Source organism: Heterocephalus glaber, unplaced genomic scaffold (assembly GCF_053883595.1).
Source record: "Heterocephalus glaber isolate CG9 unplaced genomic scaffold, H.glaber_assembly_v1.0 deba00001509, whole genome shotgun sequence".
Lineage (NCBI taxonomy): Eukaryota > Metazoa > Chordata > Mammalia > Rodentia > Bathyergidae > Heterocephalus > Heterocephalus glaber.
In genome coordinates this window covers 42202392-42216250 of record NW_028258325.1, presented here as the reverse complement: position 1 = coordinate 42216250, position 13859 = coordinate 42202392, and positions in this window count along the sequence as shown.

Here is a 13859-nt window from a genome sequence, read left to right as displayed (position 1 = left end):
CACACACACACACACACACACAGAATATGGGCTGGGGATTTAGCTCAGTGGCACAGCACTTGCCTAGCAAGTGTGAGGTCTTGAATTCGATCCCCAGTACCAAAAAGAGGTGGTAGAATGCCCTGTGAAAGTTATTAATGCCAAAATGAAGTCATTCATGTCTAACCCTAAAAAATAGAACTGAGGTGCCATGAAGGAGGGGCACTGAGGCACTATCAGTATTCCAAAAATACCACAGGCTAGCTGGGGTGTAGCTGAGGTAGGATGCTTGCCTAACATGGGTAAAGCCCTGACTTCTATCCCCAGCACCACAAAAAGCAAAACAAATCCCCAGAGGAAACTTTTCCCAATCTGCAACTTGCTTCACAAGTCACACAAGGAGGACTAGCTACACCTTGCTGTTTGCCTAAGGACACTTGACTGGTATACTGTCACCACTAATAAACTGACATCAACTCCTGTGATAAGCCCTGTGGGTGATGCTCTCTTTGTTTCAAAACAACTGATGTGTCTTTCTCTCTTCTGTCTTTACAAGCTTCCCCTCACCCAGACTCCTCTGGAGTCTGCTGCATATTCCAGATGGCAACCTCTGCTACCCCAAATAAATATGTTCTGTGGAGATCTTGTCTGTGTGTGGCTTTTTCAGGTTGACAGCCTCCTTTGTGTGATGGTTGTCCTGTACAGCAATAAATGGTGGTGCTCAAGCTCCTGGAGATTGAAAAAAAAATCTTCCTAATATTAGGCATCTCTATCTTTTAGTGCTCTTAGTTATACATAAGAAGCTCACTGCTAACTAAGCAGGGAAAGAGTTTATAGAATAGATATTAGTGGCTTAAGGCTGAATTTCCAGAAGTCATGCACAAACCCAGGCCTATAATGGCCTGGGGAGGGACCTGCTACTGCTGCCCTGCCTGACCCTGGGAAAAGCCAGGGCACTGCTGTACCAATGCCACTGCCCCACCAGAAACTTGGCATTATAAATCTCTGGCACCTCTGGTAGCCAAATGCCTCCAGTGCTGCCCCAGCCAATGAAGTTTGTCCTCCAGGAAGCCGCTTCCTAAGCCACAGCCTCAGCTGAGTGTGATTGCAGGGCCCACTGTTATATACCTCACTCTGACAGGAGAACCTAGGGATACAGGTTCTTACTGAATCCAGCCAGACAGGGCTGGTATTCCTCCCAATTCTGCAGTCAGGTCTTCTGCAGTCAGGGAAAGTGACAAGATGTGGCCGTTTTTGTCATTATTCCATAGGCTATTGCCCCCTGCCTTCTTCTTTTCTAGCTACCATGATCTTGTCCATCCAGTATTCTCTACCCTATGGGCAGCAGGGAAACCTGTCTTGCCAGTTTTCTGGATCCTCTGTTCCTTTTGAGGATGTGTCTCACTGTCAATCCCTGCTTGTTTCAAACAGCCAATATGTACAGAGATAGCATTACAGAACAACTGTACATGTCTTCTGTAAAATGCTCCTCTTTGGCAAGCTAAAAGGAGAGGAATGGACTAAACCTTGTTGGATGTTGTTCCCACACTGATTCCTGCCTTTGGCTGTTTGAACTCTGACACAGAATCGAAAGACCAGTTGACAATCCAGATGAGGTTAGAGCGCATGGACTTGTTTCAGTTCTGGCCACATAGTGGCCTGGCCTTCCTTGTTGGAAATTAGAGCCAAAGGTGGGTCCCTGTGGTGCAGATTTCACTTGCTTCTCCAGAAGTCACTTGTGTGAGCTGCATGAAGGCCAAGCGTGTCATCCTTTGGCATTTTTCTCCAGACCTGTGAGAATGAGTCACACTCACTGATTGTACCATACTGGTGACAGGACTCCACACAGTCCCCTGCACTGTGATCTCATTCCCTCTAGAGTCATAGTAAGTCCTTTTATTAGTCCTGATTTTCAGATAAGGAAGCCCCAGGTAGGAAGATAAGAAACTTTTCCAAGCCTAGGTACAAAATATTTCAAACCCAACCTGACTCCAGAGCTATCATTCTCTATTTCACAACAAAAACTATTTAATCTAGTTTTCCTGATTTTACAAATTATATATTTCTCATAAAAATTCAAACAATACAGACAATTGGGAGAGGAAAGGTCAAGTTCACCTGCAATCCTATTACTCTGGGACAATGGGTATGCATATTTTGGTGACTTCTTTTGTGCATGGGTGTGTGTGCATGCATACATATGCAATGTTGCATAGACAGAACCTTTACACAAATGTTTGCTCTAGAAGCTCTTGTTTGTTGTCAGTATAACTGAGGTCAGTAGAGCCCAAACACACCTGGTGTTTCCTCACTGAACTTATAATGAGTGTAGGTGAAGAAGGAAGTTTGTTGTAAGCAGACAGAGAGCTCTGCGGCTGGGCAGCCCCTTCACTGTGTATGGACTGGGCTGTGGGACTATGGAGACAGGAGCCAGTGTAGCATGACTAAGAGCATAGGTGGTAGAGTCAGACCCCAAGGGCTTCTTCACTTTGCAGGTGTGCAGCCTCAGGAAGGTTATTTAATCTCTCTGTATCTCAGCTCCCCAGCTATAAAGTAGTACTATAATAGTAGTACACACTTTACAGGGCCACCATGAGAATTAAATAAGAAGATAAATGTAAACTTAGAGCATTCTTTCATCTAAAGTAAACTGATGTTAGAGAAATCATAGTGTATGTAAATCCAGAAGGTATTCAGGTGAATTATTAATTAACCATGAATCCAGGTGTACTTTACTTTTTTATTTTCAGTTTTTCTTTTCTTTGATACTAGTAACATTGAGTGTTGCTTGTTCACTCCTAAGTATCAGGTATGTGGACTGGAAAAGGTTTTTGTAAATGGTTATATTTTCTCGGAGCATGAAATAGAAGACCATATGATTTTGGAGAGATGTACCCAGGCCATTGAGCTGATCATTCATTCATTCATTCATTCATTCATTTCTTTCTTTCTTTCTTTATTCATTTATCAATTGATTGATAGTGTTAGGTACATAGTAATTATTAGTTGTTAAAAGAATAAATAAAAATGACTGAATTAAACATTTTGTGGGTTCTTACAATGTAACAAGTACTAAGTTAGGGACAAGTTGAAAAAACAAGATCATACCTTCAAGGACTTTACAATCCACTGATTTATTGCTTCTTTATTTGCATCATAAGAGCATACATATTCACACACTCTTTAAGAGCAATTTTATGACAGCAAGAAGGAGCTTTTGGCCAATTGTTTTTAATTTGAGTTGTAAGGTACATATAGATGAAAGTTGCTCAGAGACATCCATAGTAATCATACTTGTTTATCCTGTTAGCTCACAGCACAGTAGAAGAAAATGAATTTCACAATTGAGCCCAAAAGCTGACCACCCAACTCGATGGCATATATGCTGCTCTCCAGAGTCCTGTGGGGGAAGATGCTGCCTTTATGATAGAGCTCTCAGGCAGTGCTGTCCCCACAGGAAGGAGGAAGAGCCACCACAGTGAGGCAGAGATCATTCCAGTTTGCACGTGTGCCTTTGGAAAGCCAGTTGAGTGCTCCCTTATGACAGAGAAAAAAATGCTTGATGGAGTAGAGAATGCCTCATTGTTGGCCAAACCCAATCCCTTTTTGGCAAGTTTACCTTAGTGCAGCAGGGAAGATGTTAGCCAAGGTATCCACAGGTTGCTGTGGATAATAAAACTGATGCGGAGGAGAAATGTTCTCCAGTGTAATACACTTGAACATATAAACTCTTTAAAGTACACAAAGGCCATTTTGATGGATATTTTTCTTCTCCTAATCCCATAGTGTCATTATTTGCCTTGTATTAATTAATTACAGAAGTTTTTTCTTGTTGGCAGATGCGTCATGAATTTTATTGCTAACCTTGTGTGTTTGCAATCAACCACCTTGGGGAAAAACAGCAAGGTTGGACTAAATATTAGAGGTGTTTTCTTCCAGATTTTATTAGTTCAGATACAAAGCTTTATGTTGACTGGAAGAAATGTTTCTCCACTTTATTAAGTTTCAGACTTCTTCAAGAAAATGTCACTGAACAGAATAAAATCTGTTGTTGGCACCGGTGTCTCTTTTATAGTATGGAAAAAGATCCAAATAGCAATGTCAGCTATTAAAGAGGGCAAAACTAATTCCATTTACTTTTCCATTGTTTGCTAAGTGAATTCAGTTTTAACCAAAAAAGATGATGGAAAAACAATATGTTATTTCTCTTTTTTGAAATGCTTGGCCCTGGGGCTTTGTGTGGCCTTAAATAGACCTGGCGGAAGGGGCTTGCGTGACAGTCTGAGCTGAGCCCCTTCACACTGGCAGCTGCCCAGTCCACATCTTGCCTGTTCCACCTGGCGGTGGACCCAATGTAACGCCTTATAAAATAGATCTTCCTCTGGAACATGTGTTTCTTCTTTACATTAACTGTATGAGAAGGAGGTGCAATTAAGGGAAGAATTTTTTTAAGGGAAGACATTTTACCAAAACTGATTGTCTTTGTAGGTGCTACATTTCAGAGGGGTTGCATCCATCTATTAAATCAATTAAACAGTTGTGTTTGGTAGAATCTACAAGTTTCCAAACCACCATCAAGTCACTTATTTGATGTTTGAAATATTTAATGGGTGTAAATCTCATTTCACAAACTTTAGTGTAAAAAATATATATAACTGTAGACATTTTCTGTAACTCAACTTAATTTCTGATTGATGTTTCATTCTACTGGACTTGGAAGCAGAGGAGGGTTTTAGGGTTAAGGTGTGTGTGTGTATAGTAGGGATCTTTTTTCATATTCTCTCCTCTAGTTTTATTAGGGTATGCTTGATAAATAAAAATGATATGTACTTAATATCTTAAGCCTTGATGTTTTATATCATGTATAATATATGTTGTAAAGCAATTACCACAATTGAACTAGTTAACATATCCTTATCTAAATTATAATTGTTTCTTATGTTGAGAAAATTTAAGGTCAAATCCCTCAGCAAACTTCAGGTATATGACTCAATATTATTAAGTACACTCATCATGCGGCACATTAGATCTCCAGAACTTACTTCAGTGACCTCGTCACTAAACCTTTCTATTCTGACCAACATCTCTTTGCCTTTATGAGTTTGATTTTTAAAAATTCCACATATAAGTGAGATTATACATTATTTATCCTTCTGTGCCTAGAACTTAACATAATGTCCTCTACGGTTATCCATGATGTCACAAATGCCAGGGTTCTTTTCTTTTAAAAAGCTTGAATAGTATTCCAACATGAGCATGTGCATGAATGTACACACACATAATTTTCCATTCATCTACTGAAGGATACTTAGGTTTAATCTATGTCTTGGCTTGCAATGAACAACAATGCTACAAGAAGATAGGCTGCAGACGTCTCTTTGAGATACTGATTTCATATTCTACTCTTAATATTCCATGCATGAAACACAGATTTTGTTCCTGAGTATTACAACTTATGGACAAAAATAGCCAATTCAAAGTAAACTAGGTACCTTCATGGTGAAATTGCAACTGATGAAAATTTAAAAATTATACTTCCATTTGCTTCATTTGGGGTAAAAATTTAAAATAAATAACTTGCTGAAATTTCTTTAAAATCCCTTCTTCCATTTCTATCATCATGCCTCTGGTTTCCCTGTCATGAGAGTTATGAGATAAAAATATACTATTTAGATTATATTTTATCCTTAGTGAGGATCTTTGTTAGCAAACTTACATAGATGACGTGAATTATTCGGCAAGATGTAAGTTTATTTGGTTACATTAAAACTTTAAAAATAGATATATGTAGGGTTTGTAATAAATATAGATATAGATGCTTAGTGTAGTTATTCACTTATGGATTATTTTATTATGCTTGCAGAAAGCAGAAAGTTACAAGTGTAATTGCAGTTTAGGTATCATTTATACACATATACCATTTTTTACCTACTCAAATGGCACATTTAAAAAAAACAATGATATTCAATATTGGAGAAAATGATGAGGAGGTTGCTCTTTTGTAGAATTTCTGAAATGTAATCTGGATATGACTTTCCGAAAAAGCATTTCACAACATACATTAATAGTTTTATTTATTTATTTATTTATTTTTGTATTAAATTCTTTTATTGGTACATTGTAGGTATACAACACAATTACATTTCTCATTGGGAATTTTACCTTTATATAATGCATCTTGGTTCTTATTTTTTCCTCATTCCTAGCCCTCCCTTCACGCCCTCCACCGTTCCCTATTTACAAAGACTTTATTTCCATTTTTTCCATTTCTCACCATTTTTTCCTTTCCCTTCTTTCCTTTCCCCTGTGCCTCCCACTACCCCTACACCTTTGGACCTTTTATTCCTATTTTACATTATCGATTATTCATTCTAATAATTGGTACATTTTAGGTATACAATATAAATACATTAATAGTTTTAAATAGGTATATAGTCTTTTATTACAATAAATAGAGTTTTGGAAATCCAAGAATAAAAAAATATAGAAAAATATCATGTATAAAATATTCACTGCAATGCAATTTATATCAGAAAAATGTAAACAGTCTAAATTTTCACCAAAAGAAAGTGATAAGCAAAGTATATTGTAACTCATGTAATTTAGTTATATAGCCATTAACTGTTCATAAAGTTGTGGAGTAAAAGTAAAAGTATACTTCACCCTTTTGCAGTAGAAAATATACTTTCATTAATATACATTTATAAAAAAAAAAGAAACCCACTAAAATTATGACTTGTATTCTCTGGGTGTTGGGGACATGATGAGCAATTTTTGTTTTCTTTATGCTTTTTTGTAATATTAATGTTTCCCATAATTATGATATATTACACTGACAGTTGAAATTTGGGGAGGAGAGAAATAGTTCAAGTATAAACTCATTTAAAACTGTTAGTTCATTAAAGATTTGCATAGATAAGGCCTTACTCTTCTACAACTCAAAGAAGCATTCACTCTATAGCCGAAGAAGGCACAGTTATTAGTTTATTTTGTATTGCTATAACAATGTGTGTGAGGCTGAGAAATTTATAAAGAAGTTCATTTAGTTCACAGTTCTGGAGTCTGGAAAGTCCAAGGTTGGGTGGCTGCAGCTGGCTAGGACCTCACACTGCCTCAGATCACTGCACAAGGGAGTGTGAATCATGTGCTGGGAGAGTGTGAGAGACTTAACGGGTGTCCTATTAATTGTAGAGTATTTTGCAGCATCTCTGGCCTCTTTCCATTAGATACCTGTGGCATTTTTATTCCCAGTGATGATAATTAAAAAGGTCTCCGAACATTGCCCAGTGTTCCTGGGTGGGGTGGTCCTTCCCAACCAAGAACCATGTGTGTACACAGGCACCAGGGCAGAGTGTACCCGTGTGCATGAATATGACACCGCCTGGGCCAGGTGTTTACCTGGTCATCCATTCTACTCATTGGTGCTGACTGACTGACCTGTTGTTAAATTTTTCCTTCCCCCTTGTTTCTTCTTTTCAAAAAGCAAGCAGAGCATGGACATTGTTAAAAACTCTGAGTCTCATATTTCAGTGCTGTGTTTTATAGGCAGTTTAAGGTGACTCCAAGGAGGACTTTGGTTTATGCTATTTCTCTTATGTGCTGATTTTAAAACTTAGCCCGAGAGAGGGCTATCATATTGTGTGTAACCTTTTATGTAATCTTTACTTTTTATGTAATCCTTAAACACATACATAGTAAATTTCATACTGCTAATGGACATACATTGCATGTTAAATATTATTAGCTCTGGATCATAAAAAAAAGTTGATAGTATTTTTGAGACCGACACATTACTGTTTTTTTTAATATAATGATAATTACATTACACCAAAGTTTCATACATGGTAAAATATGGACCTTATAATGATCCAAAGTTTCCAAATTTTGGTACTTGCTACATGTTAAGGTCAAAATATAAGTTAAGAAAAACACAACAAAACAAACAACAACAACAACAACAACAACAAAAATATGTTAAGGATTTGGTTTTTTTTGTTTTTGTTTGTTTTTGTTTTGAATTTATATTAAATGTTTTATTTAAAAGCTGTGACATGAAAAAAGGAGAACACAACACAGATTATATTATGATGACCAAGTCAGTGTTCTACATGACAAAAATCAAAACAAAACAAATGTATGCAGTAAATATACCAGTGCTGAACATAGTACTTGAAATTTAACCCAAGCTACATATGCATAAAATGATCTGACTACAGGATTATGCAAAATAAATTTTTTCAGAACACCAGAATGTCAACCATTCTGACTATAAACTGACTTATTCCCCTAAAGAGTATTTTGAGACTATTTCTATATGACATGAAAAGAACTGACATAACACTTAAATACTACAAAAATAATTGAAAACATATTTGTAATGCAGTTCTCCATAAAATATACAGTTATTCTTATTACTTAAAAAATTGAAAAGCAAAAGGCCACCCTTAATAATGGTGAAAACCTCAACAAAGAAAAATGCTCATCATTTGGATATCATTCGCAGAAAACTGATAAGATTTTGTTGAGGGGAACAAGGAAGGTATCTAATGAAGTCATTCATGTAAAATTTGTTAAAAAATGTTCATAAAGTTGTAAATTTCTGCTTGTAACATCTTAAAATATTATACCATGAACACACTTTCTACTATTTAACTGGAGGACAAAAGAATATCTTGAAGAAAGTGTTTCTCAAAATGAGGTTCAAAAGTCCAAAAGAGTTCTAATGGGGTCTCAGTAATAAACATGGTAAACAAACACCCTGGGTGATTATTCTACACTCTGAAATGCCCTACAGAAAAGAGCAACACTTAGATCCTAAACATATTTCTGATGTTAGAATTCTCTATAAGTTTATGTTCTAAATACTGATTTTTGTTTTAAAACAAGTTCCAGGCATTAAGAGAAAAGTACATGCCTCGGAAATGAACAGGAGAATGTCTATAAACATTTTCCTTTGATGTTTGCATTAGTTTCAAACTAAATTATATGAAGAAAAGACAGTACATGAGTACAAGCTTTGGAAAAGTAATATTTCTCATGAAATGGGGTATCTAAAAATGGTTAAAAGATAATTTCTTAAATGTTTACAAATTTTAAATCATTCTGAATTTAAAACTAGATCATTAACTAAAATTAGGATGCTATATATCATCCTTCTGTTTTAGTATCATTTTTATGCCAAGGATGTGAAAGGTAACCATCATCATCTAAATGTAAGTAAGTTATAATGGTACAATCTTAGTTTAATTTAATTTTAGTTAATGATCTAGTTTTAAATTTAGAACAATTTAAAATTTATAAACATTTAATAAATTATCTTTTAATCTTTTTCAGATGCCCCATTTCATGAGAACTATTACCTTTCCAAAGCTTGTACTTGTATATTGTATTTTCTTCATATAAAAAAGATACAAGTAAATGTGTTTTTATTCACAATTGTCGGTATTTTTTGGATTTTCCTGAAAACTACATAAACTGATCCCAAAAGGTGGTCAGTTTCAAAAGTGTAGTTGGAGAGAAACTAGCATAGGTAAGATATTTTACTGAAAAGACAAATTGTTTTCTTGTAACATAAGTAAAAAGGAAAAATATTAGGCATTATGTCCCACTCAACAAATGGAATGTATATACAAGTGTGGTTAACAAGCAATTGCCTCATTGTAATTTAAATCAGTCCATGAAAATCTAATCTATGAACAAAAAATTCCATATTCTCTACTATAGACTATAAGAATCAAGTATTTCATCTAAATATAGCTTCAAAACAATAAATTAAAATTAGTTTCCAGACATCTCTGAAATGGTGAACTCTATCTAGGCTGGTAACAAGTTTTTCCAAGCATTAAATGGGAACATAAGCAAAATGCATAGTTGAAAAATGGGGATCAGATCCCTTCTTCTTCATACATCGTAAGATGATTGATATACTCAAAACCTGAAAATTCATATCCATCAAGCTCCCTCACGACATCATTATCATCTGGGGTGAGCTGGACAGGTTCATTAGTAAATTCAGGATCAAACTTGTCCAAACTAGCCGGGGATTTAGCTCAGTGGTTTCACTGCCTGCTGCACAAGTGCAAGGACCCGAGTTCAATCCCCAGTACCAAAAAAAAAGCCAACAAAAAAAAAGTTTTCCAAACTGAATCACTCAGAGATATTTGGTTTAAATGGAGGCACCACCTGCTTTTGCTTCATCATGTCCCAGTCCATATTTTGAAAGAATGGATGCTTCTGAATATCAGCAAAGCCCCTGTGAGGATGACAATCCAGTTGTTCTTTTGGGTCCTTGTTCAGAAAACCCTCTAGGACACTTGCAGCTTGTACAGGCAGAAAACAAGGTATAACAATGTCTCTTTCCAAAATTACTTGCCAGACATGCTTGACTGAATTTTCATAAGGGTTATCAGAGCTCTCATCAAGATGGGATGGAGGTAGCACAGAACACGCCAAATCAGCCCGTTGCAGAGAGGCAGGTCTGCCCATGCCCTACCGAGGTCCTGAGTTGCAGAGAACACGCCAAATCAGCCCGCTGCACACAGGAAGGTCTGTGCACGCCCTACAGAGGTCCTGAGTTGAGCGGAAGACACTGAATCACCCCACTGCAGACAGGCAGACACCTGGTTCCATACTACAAAGATGCAGAGGACACCAGACCACCAGACCAAGGTACTGAGTCCCACTGTTCCCATCCCAGAGGTAGGGGCTTCTGAGCTGTTGTCCCACTGCTTCTGGTCCACAGAACAGGGCTTTCTGGTCACCATCCCTCCCACTGCTCCCAGCCCAGAGGAAAGGGCTTTGGGCCACCTTCTGTCCCTCTGATCCTGGTCCAGACAAAGGGGCTTCCAGGCCACCATCCCTTCTGCTGCTCCCAGCCCACAGGAAAGGGCTTTTGGGTCACCATCCCTACTGCTGTTCATGGCCCCTGTCCCACCTCACCCAGCTCAGAGGAGGTAAGCTGTGCAGGTGCTAACAGCCCCCTGGCCCAGTCTAAATGAGAAAACATGTAAATAAGTCTCAGAACCAGACTTCCAGATCACCTACAGCAACCCCAAAGGGAAATGAGATGGAACACTCTGATACTCAACCACCTGGACCCACTGAACTGGCAATAAAAGGGGATCTGGAAAAAATGAAATCAGAAATAATTTCTCAGATAATAGGAGAAATTGTGCCCCTAGTGCAAGACATGATTAATAAATCTAGAGAGGACCTCAGGAACATGATAGAATCCCAACATAAGAAACAAATGGAATCCATAAAACAGATGCAAATAGATTTCCAGGACATGAAAAACTCCATTGAAAGTCTACACAGCAGAATGAGCCAATGTGAGGACAGAATTTCAAATATAGAAGATAAGATTGCAATTAGTGACCAGGAAAAGAAAAATTGCTTCAAAATTATAAGGGAACATGAGAAATCAATCCAGCAGCTGCTAGATGGTGCAAAGAAGAATAACATAAGACTGATTGGGCTCAATGAAGAAACAGCAGACAGTGCACATGACATAAAAAATCTCTTCACAGAAATAATGGCAGGAAACTTCCCAAGCATGGGAAGAGAGCTTGACATACAGATGAGTGAGGCATATAGGACTCCAAATAGCCTTGATCAAAAAAGTCTACACATAGGCTTATAATTGTTAAGATTCCAGAAACTCAACAGAAGAACAAAGTTCTCCAAGCAGTGAGAGAAAAGAAACAAATCACATACAAAGGAAAGCCCATCAGAATCACAGCAGACTTCTCAACACAAACCAGCAAGGCAAGAAGAGCTTGGAGTGACATATTCCAAGCCCTAAAAGAAAACAGCCTCCAACCCAGATTGATGGACCTTGCAAAACTATCTTTCAAAATTGATGGAGAAGAGAAATAAGATACTTTCATGACAAAGAGCACCTTAGGAACTTCGTGCATACCAAACCAGCACTCCAAAGAATTTTACACAGTATCCTAGGAACAGACCTTGAGGATCACAACCCCAGGAAGCAAAGCAGAATGAACCCATCAGGCATGACAAGAAATTAAATGGAAAGGGGGAGAACCCAACAAAAAGAAAAAGTCATGGTAATGACAAGTCAATACTTTTCAGTTATAACCATCAACGTTAATGGTCTCAATTCACCAATCAAAAGAAATAAACTGGCAGAATGGGTCAAGAAGCAAAATCCAACAATATGCTGCATACAAGAAACACACTTAATTCAAAAGGAAACTCATAGACTGAAAGTTAAAGGGTGGAAAACAATACTCCATGTGACAGGAACCAAAAAAAAGCAGGAATAGCTATCCTCTTTGCAGATCAAGTAGATTTCAAACCAACACTGATTAAGAGAGATGAAGAAGGACACTACATCCTTGTAAAGGGAAGAATCCAAGAGGAAGAGATGACAATCATAAATATCTATGCACCAAACACTAGTGCACCCAACTATATAAAACAAATACTAATGGACATGAAAAGTCACATATGCACTAATACAATTGTAGTGGGGGACCTCAACACCCCACTGTCACAAATGGATAGATCAACTAGACTAAAAATAAGTAATGAAATACTAGAACTCAGTCGAACTCTTGAACAAATGAACTTAACAGATGTTTACGGAGTCTTCCACCCCACAAAATCAGAATACACATTCTTCTCAGCTGCACATGGGTCATTCTCCAAAACAGACCACATACTCACACATAGAACATGTTTAAGTAAGTGTAAAGGAACTGAAGTTATCCCCTGTATATTATCAGACCATAGTGCGATGAAATTGGAGATCCATAGCAAAAGAAACTCAAAACACTTCATAAACACGTGGAAATTGAACAACACACTTCTGAATAACCAATGGGTCACAGAGGAAATTAAAGAAGAAATCAGACAGTTCCTTCAATTAAATGACAATGACAATACAACATATCGGAATCTATGGGACACAATGAAAGCAGTCTTACGAGGGAAATTCATAGCAGTGAATATGCATATTAGGAAAACAGAACAAGCCCAATTAAACAACCTGATGCTGCACCTCAAGCTTCTAGAAAAAGAAGAGCAGGACAACCCCAAAGCTCATACAAGGGAGGAAATTATGAAGATTAGAGGAGAAATCAATGCAATGGAGACTAAGAGAACGATACAAAAAAATCAATGAAGCCAAGAGTTGGTTCTTTGAAAGAATCAACAAAATTGACAAACCTTTAGCCTACCTTGTCAGAAAAAGGAAAGAAAAGGCCCAAATCCATGCAATCAGGAATGAAAAGGGTGAAATTACAGCAGACACAGCAGAAATCCAGAGGATCATCAATACCTACTCCCAGAAACTATGCACCAACAAGATGGACAACACAGAAGAAATGGACAGATTCCTAGATACATAAGAATTACCAAAGTTGAACGAAGAAGACCTAAAAATTCTGAACAATCCAATATCAACCAATGAAATTGAAAATGTAATTAAAAACTTATCAACTAAGAAAAGCCCGGGCCCTGATGGCTTCACTGCTGAATTCTACAAGACATTTAGAGAGGAACTGCTGCCACTACTGTTTAAACTCTTCAGTGAAATTGAAAGGGAAGCAATACTCCCAGATTCATTCCTGGAAGCAAGCATCACCTTGATCTCCAAAGCAGAGAAAGACCCAACTGAAAAAGAGAACTATAGGCCAATCTCACTAATGAACATAGATGCAAAAATCCTTAATAAGACACTGGCAAACAGAATGCAGAAGATCATCAAGAAGATCATACACCCTGATCAAGTGGGATTCATCCCAGGGATGCAGGAATGGTTCAATATATGCAAATCAATCAATGTCATACACTATATCAATAGAGCCAAGGACAAAAACCATATGATTATCTCCATAGATGCAGAAAAAGCATTT